This window comes from Rhinolophus sinicus, linkage group LG06 (genome assembly GCF_036562045.2).
Source record: "Rhinolophus sinicus isolate RSC01 linkage group LG06, ASM3656204v1, whole genome shotgun sequence".
NCBI classification, from domain to species: Eukaryota; Metazoa; Chordata; class Mammalia; order Chiroptera; family Rhinolophidae; genus Rhinolophus; species Rhinolophus sinicus.
Window position 1 is genome coordinate 1673806 of NC_133756.1, and position 12446 is coordinate 1686251.

At 47.8% G+C, this 12446-nt stretch overlaps 1 protein-coding gene across 5 annotated transcripts in view; it reads right to left on the minus strand.

The window, feature by feature from the left end:
• Positions 1 to 12446, minus strand: part of PEX14 (peroxisomal biogenesis factor 14) — a 125957-nt gene that overhangs the window by 89108 nt on the left and 24403 nt on the right. The window lies entirely within an intron of this gene.

Genomic DNA, 12446 nt, shown 5'->3' on the forward strand with positions numbered 1-12446 from the left:
TCAAGGGATCTGGCAACAGCGCAAACAGATTGTGTTCAGTCACTGCCACCTCATAATGCTTTCTCAAGGGCTCCTCAGGCCCACGGCAAACCCAGTGGGGCAGTTTACATTACTGACCAAATAAACACAGCTCTTCTATGAGTAGAGAAAAAGTTCTCAGCCTGTGTACCCAGTAACACATTTTCCCAGTTTCTCATCTGTGATTCGGCGTATAAAGCGAGGCCAGTAGTGCATTTATACCGGAGCACGGCACTGGGGCTAGTAAATGAAAACTCCGGGCACACCGTCCTGGCGTTCTAGTTCTTCCCAGGGCACTTTCCAGGGCAGATGGCAAAAACTGAAGTCAGTCATTCATGTTCTGCCAGGAAGGGGGGCTTTCACATTCCAGTGAACTTCTGCTGTTGTGAATACAATCTCAAAAGAAAGGGGGGAAACAGTAACATCAGCCTATCCAATGACTAACCATCCCACCAAAGCGAGGCATGACCACTGGCCCCGGAGTCTAACTCCACAGCGTCTCATTTCCTGGCGCGGCAACCTGCCATCTTTGTACCCCACACCCAGAGGCTCTCCCTGGAGACCACTTTCCAGCCCACCCGCGTACTGCAGCCTGGGTGCCCTGACCAGTGCCAGGCGTAGAGCCCGACTGATACCAAAGCACAGCCACTGCCACGTTCCCAAAACTCAAGCAGCCAGAGCTGGGTGAAGGATTTTTTAATTTGGTTTGATTTTCCAACCAAGACATTCTCAAAGTTCATTGTTCTTTGATGTGGAAGCATTTAATTCTCTAACAAACGAACAATTAGAAGCACAGGACTAGAGAGAACACAGAATTGAGGACAAAGGTCAGTATCTAAGAAAATAAGGGGCTGGGAGGTAGCTGAGACCAGGCATGTCCAGGGATTCTTGGCACAGGAGCTCACACCAGCCGGCCAGGCACTCTCTTTCCAGGGTGCCTCAAGGGGAAATCACCCATCGATCCTAGGGCACACGCGTTCTAGGACCAATCCCTTACCTCAGAACAGCCTCTGCCTCAAATTCCTGCTTGTGCTTTAATGTTTAAATTATTAAATGCATTAATGTATTTACATTATTCAAGTCTTATGTGCATTTTTCTAAGATAATTTATGTATAAGAGTTTGAATGTCCATGACTGTTAATGTCTACAACCCTTCCTGTTCGTTATTGATTCTGGAAGAAAAAAAAAAAGTCAGAGTTTTAATGCCTTATTTTTAATGTATTAAGAGTCTGAATAAGTGCATTCTCTTTTTTCTTTTGTAATTTCATAATTTAAGTAGTGCATTTATTAAACTGACACAGTATGAATTGTGGTGAAGCCTGGCACGGCTCCACGCTGCCGCTGCCGCGGCCGCCAGCTGGAGGAGCACGCCTGCTCCTCTGCGACCCGGACCCGGCCGCCGGCTCAGCTCAGCGCTCAGCCCGCCTCTGCGCGGCTGGACAGGGCGGCGGCGGGAGGGCTGCCAGCAGGCGCTCACCAAATTTCAGCTGTGCGAGGCTTCTGTCCTTTTTAAGGTTCTCGCCCAAATCCTTGCTCCCTGTTAAGCGGGACTCCGGAAAGCTGCCGAGCTGCCTTTCCGTAAGGTGGAACTTTTCTCCTCATCTGTGTGCTTCCAAACAGAGACCCAAACAGAGCTCACCGTCTGTGCACGACTTTCAAGAATAATCAAAATGCCAGAGCTCGGCAGAGCAAAAACAAGCACACCACACAACAAAACAAGCAAAAAGGGGGAATCTAACTGCATGCAGACCAACATCTCAGACCACACCTTGAACTTGAGCAGATAAACTTCTTTCTTTTGAAATCCAGTTTCCCTAGCAGAAAAGCTCTCTTTCAACTACAGCCAATAGAGCGACAGTGACACCCAATGGCCTATAAATGTTCCATCCCAACTGAGCGTTCCCCGTGGTTTCCCCAGAGGTGGGTCCAGGCCCAGAGTTCCTGTGTGAATACGGAAGCTCAAAGGAAAATCAGATATCAGCTACTCATTAAGAAGCTGAGCTGCTAATGGATAAATTTCCTCCTGCTACACGGACGGACACACACACACACACACACACACACACACACACACACACACTGGGTGTAACTACGCATGTGTGTACAAGCCGCACAGTCGAGCACACACCAGTCTCTTTCTGGCGGGTGACGCGAGCACATGCGCACATGCACGCACACACGCGCAATGCGTGGACCGGGCGACACGGTACGAATCAACTCGGGGTGGGAGAAAGGATGCCGGAAGTTGTTCACTGCTGTTCTAGGATCCGACGGCCATTTCCGATGTCATGCACACACATTTATAAATACAATACGTATGTTATATGTGTTTTTAATATATTTTCTCCCTTTCTCTTTCCTATTTTTTTTTCCTGTTTCCCTCTTTACTATTCTCTTCTCTTTTCTGGCTACTCATTACCATTCTTTAACTGTTACAATTTATATCAGCATATAATGTTAAATAATTACAGGGAGCAGAGCTCACTCTAGTGAGGATATAAACGCGCTGTGGGAATCTACGGATTTAAACAAATAACACTCACAGCAGGGGGTGAGCGGATGAATTAGCATTAATATCCTGCCTGGGAGATCCCAGTGCACTGGTGCTGCTTAAATACAGATCTTTTCTGTAACAGTCAATATGACAGCTCCCAGCAATACGGCCCTTTTCCCTTTCCCAGTCAATACAGCAGCCAGTGAAAATAGAATCGTCCCTATAGCAATCAATATAGCAGCCAGCTAAAATAAACCCTTCCCTTTTAAGGGCTATATAATAGTCAGCTAAATGGAAGAATTGGCACCCCTGCTGGATAGCTCAGCAGACAAGCCAAGGAATGAACAGGCCACGAGCTCTAACTGATCCTGCTCGTCCAGCGGGCCCTGCCCAGGGAGGGAGAAGACATCCCAGGCAGGGAGTCCAGAGGGAACCTGCGGGGACACTTGGCAGGCTGCTCCCAGCCCCACGGAGTAAATGCCCAGGTAGGTCAGAAGCAGGCCGGAGGGCACCCTTCACTGAGGCTGAATTACAGTGGCCAGAGATTCTGGAATCCTTGTTCACACTGTCAGCTGGAATAAGGGAACATCTGTCTCCGGTGGGGAGTGAGAGTATCTTGTGCTGAACCCCCTCGCCCCGCCCTAGCCCCAGAAGGGAAGAGTATTAAGTTAACAGTCTGTGGTTTTCTGTTTTCCAGCAGCAGGGACAGCGGCTGTGTCAGAATCAGACATCCAGCCAAGTGGGTGAAAACATGGCATTCTATGTTGAATGCCGCCCAGCAGACATCTACAACTCATTTTTAAAATTCACAGCCACGAATCTATTAAAGGTTGTAACAATACCGTATTTGCCCCACTCACAACACGGAAATACTCTTTCCTCAGAGACACATAGGAAAGGAGTTTTATTATCACAGAATCCGGAGGCTGGCTCAGTCTGAAGGCCAAAATAAACCAAGGCCCTTAAAAAGGAAGAAAAAGAAAACAACGAGAAGCATTGTGAGAAGTCCCTATGCATTTAAAGTTACTGTTCTTTTTCGTTATAACTCGCTACTTCTAAAATTAGTTCAGTTGGATTATGAACTTGACAGATGTGGAATATGACCACCGACCCCAGCGCAGGTTTCCAACCAGCACTCCTGAAGGGAACACGGGGACTGTCACCTCCAGAGGGGATGCGTATGGGGGACGCGCCCCACCCTCATTACAATTCCGCAATCTGTCTGCCCTCCTTTGGGGGACTCCAAACAGGGTCCCTGCTTCCCGGGCCAGGTGTTTAACACCCAGTGGTGCGCATGTCATCAATCAGGTGACTCAGTCAAGTCCCACAGCGACAGAGACTGCAGGAAAAAAGGATCCTGCAAGTCCTGGTTTGAGAGCTCAAGTCCTATAAATGCAGATCCCAGCGGCCTACCTACGCCGGAAGACTGAGCAGTGCTCTTTACTGCAGGAATTCCAGTTAAATAACATCTTAGGAGAGAAACAGCTAACGTGACCAGGCCCTCTCGCCTGCGAACAACATTCTCATGTGGGGTACCAGCCCTCACAGTCCATCCTGGGAAACCCTAGCACTCAGTCCTACTGTCATCGGGGCAGCCATGCAAGGGAGGAAGGAAATGGATATGGCGGAGAGCCGGGGTGCACCCGACATTACAAAATGCAGGAGCACAGAAAGTGCGATACTGCTGTGATCTGACATGGCACTTAGCTTCAAGAGCTAAAGCCAACGGGCACTTTATAAACTCTGATGTGCGTGGACGTTTCCACTTCCACCTCCCACACCCCACACACACACACACACTGGAGGTGGACTCTCAATCAGACGGCGGTAAAGCAGGAGAGAAGGCACCATGCTGTTAGCAAAAAACGACTTCAACAGAGATGCCATGACAGTCATCAAAAGTGAGGGTGGGAGCAGGCAGGAAGGGAAAGAGAAAGAGAGAGTAACGAAAGAGAAAATAATTAGAAAGGGAAGGAGAAAACAGAGACATGAAAGAAAAGATTAGAGATAACAGGAGAGGTAAAATAAAAAAGAGACAAAAACCTCACTGTGGCATTTACAGTTTAAAGCTTTCAGGGCATTTTATGAAATGACAGTTGCAATAAAACAAATAGAATGGTGAGTCATCTAGTTTCCAACTTCTGAGTCAAAAGGGGCTGTTTCTAGACAAACTGCAAAGCAGCTCAGCTGGCTGCCTGCACACTTACCGATGCCTATCACAGCGACAGAACAGGATGTGGAGAGAGAACGGGGAGGTGGGAGTGAGCACTCTCTTTGCGGGTCCCAGTGTCACTGCGAATAAAGACTGGCAAGATTTAAACCATAATAATGGAACGGCTATAAAGGTCTCAGCTGTAATGTTTCCTCTGATGTTGCCTTTCATAAAATGCCCATTTTATGGTGCCTACGTGGCAATGCCACACCACACATCCACGCCTGTGTGCACACCAGTGGAAATGCAGGGCCCTAAGTTCCCAGTGGGCAGCCAGGCACTGTGCACTGCAGCCCCGTGGCTCATCATTACCACGTACAGATGTGAAAGCACGCACGTGCATGCATGTACACACACACACACACACACACACACACACTGCACCAATATGTACTGAGTGCCTACTTCCTGCCAGGAGCTGAGCAATAAGGCTATATGCCCAATCCCACAGAGGGTTTAACAAGGTGCCCAGGTGCCAAATACCTAGGAAACAAACAAGCAAAAACTGTATTCTACTTGGAAATATGGCCACACAACACTGGACTCCTGTGCTACTTCAGCACCCAACAGCCTTACACAAGAGCTTGGCACCCTAAGGGTGAAATGCAACTTTCCCCTCGGAAGCCAGACCAAAGTATAGCAGCTGGAATACAAGTCAGATAAACGCTCAAAAAGGGGGCGAAACTGGGACCCACAAAGACTTGCCTTTACTTGGACTCGGCAGACAAAACTGTACAGAAAACCACTGGTGTCAAGAGAATCTTTTATCTGTAACCTTGCCACCTAACATTCTAGACACCAGGGAACTGCAAAGAAAAACAAAAACAAAACCTCTCTGCTTTAATACTTTAGACATGACAAAAAGGCAGGAACTAAGACAGGACAACGTGTATGTGCCTGAGACCCACACTAGGGATAAAATGAGGCTGAAATCTGTAAATCAGGGAGACCGTGTAATGCAATTAGGAAAGCCAAGGTACAAAATTAGGAAAGGACCCACCCAGTCAAGCCCAACTCGGTGACAGATACAGCACAACTTGCACATGCTAGGAGGGCAGCCAGTGCCAACCACAAACCGCCACTGGGCTGCCTTCTCTGTTGATCAGTAATTGGCCAGTCTGTGATAGAGCTACCAATTATCTTCAGGCCCCCTGTATTTAGTTTATAGACAAAGGGAAGCAGGAGAGACCAGTTAGTAATGAGTAAGTAATGGCCACTAAAATACACTGCATTTTACAGAGCTGCTTTGGCAGGAAAAGCCATTTGGAAAATAAAAAGTGAAAGAATAAGCTAGGGAAACTCAATTTTCTCCTCCCTTCCTCCCAAAGCCACACTTAGGATAAAATGAGGTTTGTGCAGGTTAATCCTTATGAGGTAAGAAAAAAATGATTAAATACATTTAAAAAAATCAATTGTACATTAAACCAAATCCAGGAACTGCAAAAACAAGCACCGCAGCGTTCCTCCAGTATTAGCTCGGGCTGGTCTGGTCAGCAGGGGATCCCCCACCTGATGGAGCCGCTGAGGTAACGCAAGAGAAGCAGAAAGGAGGGGGGAATGGAGCTGGGGCGGGGGGGCGGCGGACAGGAGTACAGATCTGGATTTCTCTGAAATAAAGTTACATCTTAGGCACGACAAACGAAGAAATAAAATGTCTTATGAATGGGGCTCTGGAGACCAGGCTGAATTCTTCAAAAATCCAACAGAAATAAAAATGATGATGATGATGATGATCACTTGATAAACAGAAGTTATAAACCACTTCACTGTCACACGATGTGCCACTATTTCTAGTTATTTCTTCTGTTCATTAGCAGATCTATTAACTGCCATTTTTCAGAGAGACAACAGAGAGAGAGCTGGAGGGGTGAGGCTAAGAGGCATGGATGCCTTTGTCTCTGAGGAAAGCCACTCTTGGGGCTGGAATGGAACCCATCTACCCTTCCCCAGTGCTCTGGGCTCCCCAGATGAAAGAAGCTCGCAAGAATGCAAAGCCCAAGCGGGGCCATCGGTCAGCAGCCTCCTCCCACAGTGGAGTCAGGACTGAGAATTCTCGGCTAATCCTAAGTAAACCTCACAGGGCTGACATGGGGCGGCCAATGGATGCTGGGTATGTGCTGCAACCACCCAGTTCTGCCTGCAACCAACCCTTCTCCTTTTCATCACTTGCTCGGGCCACACAGCTGGAAGAAGACCTGAGAGGCGGGGCCATGGGGAAATGTGTGCTTCTGGGAGGACAGAGAACTGGCTACTCCCTTCGACAAGGCATAAACTGGCCACATGTCAGTCTTGGGCCCCAACGTCTAAAAAAAAAAAAGGCAAAGCCAAAGTTTCCTTCTCAGTGTGCTAATGAAATGAGTCATTGAGAATTGGAGAGAAAGCCCTGTAGCCTTGGTGGGGGGGCGGGGGAGGGGCGGGGATTGAGGGAAGTGCCAGCAGGAAAAACAGGTAATCAGCCACATGACAGTGGTATTTCCAACAGAATAAAGACGCGTACCCACAGGGGAAAGTTTCAAAACAGCTAAACATTATTAGAGTGGGTTATCAATGGCGGCAAGATCTGACAAAAAGATGTTACTCTCTTCCAGACATCTCCATGCTCTTAATTTCAAAGCAAGTGAACTCTGCTGCCTTAACTGTGACCGTGAGGGATTTGTGGATGGGGACGGGGATGGGGACTTGGATAAAGGCTCTCCCTTCCTGAGGGGGCAGAGCACGAGGAGATGTAAGATGCTGGATACCGTAGTTTCTTTACTTATGTGGATTCAGGTGACTCCCTGAAGACCTGCACAGCAGCACCACTCTAAGAGCTGGAGTCAAAAGCAAATTGCTCAATTGTGGAACCTTCCCTCCGCCAGCAGGGGATGGAACAGCAAGCAGCTGCTGCCCCCTACAGGCTACTAGGGACATAGCACCTGGCTCTACAGACAGAAGATGAAAAGATCCTATTATCTCGCCTCCATCCCCATAACCTGTCATTAGTGAGGTACATGGGTGCAGAAGCCTCCTCCAACAACGAGGAGGCCCACATCACCTGTGATAAATTAATAGGTGCCCTTTCAATAGCTAAGATGCGTACAAAAGGCTCTAACTAGGGAGAGCGCAGGCAGCAGCTTCAGAGGAATCAGATCACCAGGCAGCGCTGGAACCTAAGCTGAAGCCCCTGTCCCCCGCACTGTGACGCTGCCAGGCCTGCTCGCCCACCCTGCTCATGCCTGACAGGGAGAAGAGCTCAGCGGGTCAGACTTTGGGGTTTAAAGCCTCATCCTGCCACTTACTAGCTGTAGGAACCCAACGGCCCTGAGCTCGTTTCCTCACCAGTTTGTTAGGATAAAACAAGTCAGTACAAATAAACCAGCACCGAGGCCGGCGGGTCATACAGCACAAGCCCTCCTGGCCTATGCAATCAGAGCTCGTAACTGATCAGTTAATCGAAAAATCAGTTAAAGCAGGGAATCATTAAAAATGGAGCCTACTCTGCATACCTGAAACACTTTACGTTGACTTAAAACCTATAAACGTACAGTCACTTGCTAATCTTTTGATGTAGAGCCAAGGCCTTTTCTTTGAGTGCAGGCCACAGACTGAAGTTCCCAGACGCCTTTCTTGTGTAAACCCCACCCCTAACACACCCTTCACAATTTCTAGAGCAAAGCGAGAACTGAAAGAAATCAGTAAAGCAAATCAAAGGACCAGATACTTCTAGAGTTTTATGATCTTCCCCTAGCTTCACTGTCGTCTTGCTCACACGTAAAAACACAGCAATCTTCTTAGCAATTCACATTTACCAGAGCACTCGGCTTAGTTTTCATAGAACCCTCTTTTCACATTTATGTTTACAGAACACACTATATTTGTAGATCCCTCTGTTTACATTTATTTATATTTCACCTATGTACAGCATCTGTAGTGAAACTGCCTAATTCCTTAACAAATACAGTTGGAACACACAGGTTCAGGATAAGCTGACAGCCTCCTGGTCTGCAGACTGGGCGTGGGCGTGGCTGGCTGGGGGGCGGCCCGTTCAGGGCACCCCAGGCCTGGGCAAAAAGGTTCGACGGCGCCAACAGCTAGTCGGATGCTTCGAGGACTGTGTCTCATGCAAGCTCTTAACACTTTTTTTTTAAAAAATATGTATTTATTGAAGCTGCCACTTCATTTCACAAGAGATTTGGCCTGACTCAAAAGTACACACAAGACAAAAGGACACGGCAAAAGGCAAGTATAAGGTGCGGAGGAGATGTTTAACAAATGTGGTTTACTTTTCCTTTCTCCATCAAAATCCATTTTCGGTGAACTGTGGAAAAACTAAGCCATCTCAACAAAAAATTAAGCTGCATGCCTGATTCTGTTAGCAGCTCCTCCCCACCAGGCTGGAAAGAATGGCGCGACCCCTAAAGACCCTCCGGCCCAATTGGGCCACATGGGGGGGGCTTCTTGGCTGACACTGCTGGTTGAAGGGAGTGATCGCTGACTCAGAGTCACCCCACAGACTCAGCAAGCACAAAATGGAGAGCTGCGCCACCAGAGTCACTGCTAAGGCAAGAGGTCACAAAGGTGACAGCATGTCTTCTTCTCGACAAGGGCGATTTATCAGGACTCTCAGTTCACTGGGGGCCCCGAGTTCGCTCCTCTCGGACTCTGAGTGTCAGGGAGTGCCCCCGGGTAGATTTACCTCAAGAATCACCAGTGTCGGCCCCATCTCTAGACGGTTCAGACAAACTCAGAATGGCAGAGAAAAGATTTGTGGAGCAACAAGCATAAATCTTGGTTATAACTACAAACCATAAAGGAAAGGAGAGCTGGGAGGGAAGAAGGGAGGGCAGCAAACGCGGCCTCCAAAGCGCCACTTTATCTTCCTGTGGCTTCTCACAGCGCAGAAGTGGGATTAACTACGAGATCGTATTTTTCAACCCCAAATTAGTCAGTGGGCGAAATTTGACAGTGGGTGAAAAAATTTAAGTTGAAATCATCCTGGAAAAGGTAAGGCACACAGCTGTCCAAAGTACAACATGACATTCAGTGGTTCTCATACGGGGGGAGGGGGAGGCTTGTGGGGGATTTACTGAGTTTGCCACATGGAATGCCCACTCTTTAGGTCACACTCTAAGGACGCTTCGACGTCACAGTTCTTTCAGATGAGATAGTAATTGATTTTACACAGAAGCCGGTCCCTCTGCCCAAGGAAGAGCTTTGCATATCCCACCAGCAGCAATGGCGAGGCAGGAACTCTAAGACTGCACCTCTAGGAGAACAAGGAGGAAACAGGCCCACTTCTTCCGCAAGAAGGATGCTGCTGACAAGTCTGAATCCTGCCCGCAGTCACTGTGCGGCTCTGAGAAAAGGCACTCGAGTGCTCAGCTCAGTTCCCACATCTCCAAAGTGAAGACACTGTTTGGTGATCCAACAGTCAGCGCCTCTGATTACAGGAACTATGGCAAATATAAAGTGTTACCAGGAAAGCCAGGAACCCGAAGTATAAACAAAGCTGAATAACTATTTCAAATTCCATTTCTCTAATTATTACTCCTAAGAGTTTCGATTCATCTAATAATTATTTGTAAAAGGATACCTTGAAACTGAAAAAAACAACCTCTTCATTTACCTGAAAGAGGAAAGAATTTGAAGGGCACCGCCTCGTCTATTCAATAAACCCTCTCAGTCCATAATAGGAAGGACAGAGTAGGAAGAGGCAGTAATTTCAAAATCAGTAAGTGGCCTGGAGATTACAGAGAAGCCACCCAGAGACGGAATGAGGCTTTTCTCAAGTTCATCCTTTTCAGCAATTAGTTCTAAGCAGCTTTCCTCCCCCGACCTGCAGGGCAGGCGGGCGGGAATCTCAGGCACCCTCCCAAACAAGGGATGATGGTGTTATATTAAAAGAGCACCGTCGCTTCACTAAAGGTTTCCACTGTTGATGAGAGGGGAGCGGAGAAGGAGGAAGCCAGCATGGTTTCCTATCTGACCGGTGCCCAGGCCGCAGGCCCAGTATCCACGGTCTGGGCACATGACCGTGTCACCACCAGAATTACACCAGAGCCCAAGCCCCCAGCTGTTCACACTTGATTTTAGTCCCATGTTTCTCAGCAGCAGTTCAGAGGGGAGCCCCCGTCACGTGTTGCTAGTAACAGTTCATGCACCAAAATCTGAAGCTGATTCACTTTTAGAAAACAAATAAATAGAGCAGATTTAGGATTATCCTTATAACGTCCTCCCCAGTTACCTGCATCCAGACAGATGTCCCCGAGTGGGAAACAGAGGTGGGAAATGCAGCTCGTGTCAGCACACCTACTCTGCGACAGCCCGCAGAAATCAACCATCCCAGATTTTTAAAATAATAATGCTTAAGACTTTAGATTTGCCATATTTATTTATTTTTCCTGGAAAAATAAGTTTCCTGAAATCTCTAACTGGCTAGTTTCATTGCCCCATGCATGAATTCACTATTAAAATGAACTTTGTTTCCCCACCAAGTGCTTTGAATTTTATAAAACAAATATGTGTGTGTGTGATATGTCCCACATGTGCATATATACCCACACCCATACGTGGGGACTGTGCACAAAGAAACGCGTTGGCCCTGTGAATGTCATCCCTGAGAAATGTCTCGGTGTGGGAGACACCTGAGAACCACCTGTCCACGTGGCCCACCAGTAAGGGCACCAAAGTACTCTCACCACAGAAGATACGAACACAGGGAGACTCTGCCAGGAAGACCTGTGAGAGGTCTCTGAAAGACAGGCAACTAGCCACAGCTATTCTTAAGGAGAAGCTCACAGACGAGCTCCCCGAATTCATCAAGATCCTAACGGCCTTTTGATTACCAACCTCCGGTTAACTGACTCAAAAACCAAAGAGAAAATCTGTAGGTGCCCAGTGTAAGGTGGATGAGCTCCCCCGGGGAGGACTGAGATCAAATACACGACGTACACCCCCCTGGGCCAGGCTCCATCTTAACCTCGAGGAGAAACCTGAGGGTACAGGCTATTTCCGTACTAAGAGGACAAAACTACTGAGACACAGCCTGGCTCTGCCATGTAGGGCATCCTTATTTTTAATAATTCAGCGTACTGCAAAATACTAATCCTCGGGAAGGTGATAACGTAGAAACTATCGTCATTTAGAGAAATACGTTCTGTGTAGTCTGGCATTCTTTTGGTGGATGGATGCAGGGAAAGGATAGAAACAAAAAAACAAACAAACCAACAAACCCTATACCTTCAAGTTAGAGGAAGAGAGCAAGGTAGGAGACTCATCCATTAGAAAGAATGTGGTGTCAAAGCAAAAACCTGAAATTCTAGCTTAGCCCAAATCCATAAGCGCTGTATAAAAAGCACGTGAGCAACAGTGGGGCTGAACACTGAGGAACTAGTTGCGTTGAAACAAGTAAACAAGACACGTAAATGAAACTGATTTATTGCTTACTTCAAATAACCTAAAATCCTATGACTAAAAGGACTCTCGGAAGATGACTTAAGCCCAGTTTCTGTACCTAGGCAAGACAGGGCTGAGTTGCGCCATGCACACAACTGCCCACCCATTCTTCCAACCCATGGACTAGGTGGACTGATCCCGCCGGAGCCCTGCGGGAACCCAGCCACAGTCTGCGAGAGCCTGGGCACGTGTCCACACCGGTGACGAGAGAACTCGGGTCTACAGGAAACTGACAGGTCTGGAGTCAGTACTCTGGGGGCTGTCAAGTCTCTGCCCTAGGAGGCAGA